We start from the raw sequence: 949 nt of genomic DNA, 5'->3' as shown, positions 1-949 counted from the left end.
CACTGGCCGTGCTCCTGTCCTGGGCACTCGTGGGTTGCCCTGGCAGTGGTGGATGTGGTGCATGGCCAGGGGCTCGGGGAGCTGCCTGCCCAGGGAGTTGGGGGGAAGCTGCCACTGCAGCAAGGGCAGGCACAGCCTTATGCAGGCACAGAGGAGTTCCAGGACACCAGGGTTTGGGCTCTGCAACCACCTGGAGCTGCCCAGTCCACCCTGTGCAACGTTTCAAGAAGGAACAGGACATCTAGGGTGGGAGAACATCATGTTATCTGCAAGATTTTAGGAAAGATTTTAGCCCTGGATTCACGTGCACCATGTTGTGCAAAACCCAGGCACAGTTTTAGTCCTTTCCCATTTCCATTACTCAAGGGTCAGATATTAATCAGGACATCCAGACTCTTTGCTCAAGCAAAAGGAAATTATTGGGGTTTGCTGCTTTTTGGGCTTTCCCCTCTCCATCTGACTGCCCTAATTCTGCCCATCATGCGCATGGTCCAGCAGCGCTCCCTGCACAGCTCTCCTGGCTCACACAAGGTCCTGCCCCATCGTTTCTCCCCTTCACTCCAGTGAGTCAAAGCCTCCCGTTGCCCTTCTGCCTTCCCATTCAGACTGGGAATTCGGGCACTGCCTGCTGTTCTCTGGATGAGCAGAGCTCTCCAGGACACTGGGGATAAGCCACCACCCAGGTCTCAGTTACAAGGGCTGCACTAAACATCTGCCAGCGTGGGGTCGGATCTGGGTGTGGATCCTTCCACACCCGGCTGTTAACGGAGCCCCAGACCCCAGTGCAGGCTCCCTGCGAGTCCAGCACCTTCCCCTCTCCCGGGGCACATCCCAGCCCTGCTGCTTTTGCTCGTGCTGCTGCCCACGGCGCTGGCTCACTGCAGGATTGCACAAAAACCTCACACTGGCCCTGTCTGGGCACGGCAGGGCGCGGTTCCCAGGCCGGGGC

The 949-nt window shown here is 58.3% G+C and overlaps 1 protein-coding gene across 1 annotated transcript in view; it reads right to left on the bottom strand.

The window, feature by feature from the left end:
• Positions 1-949, bottom strand: part of LOC108446896 — a 5,679-nt gene that overhangs the window by 2,445 nt on the left and 2,285 nt on the right. The window lies entirely within an intron of this gene.

This window comes from Corvus brachyrhynchos, unplaced genomic scaffold, assembly GCF_000691975.1.
Source record: "Corvus brachyrhynchos isolate BGI_N302 unplaced genomic scaffold, ASM69197v1 scaffold395, whole genome shotgun sequence".
In the NCBI taxonomy this organism is placed as follows: Eukaryota; Metazoa; Chordata; class Aves; order Passeriformes; family Corvidae; genus Corvus; species Corvus brachyrhynchos.
The sequence above is the reverse complement of the archived record's forward strand: the minus strand, read 5'-3'. Positions and strand labels throughout refer to the sequence as shown.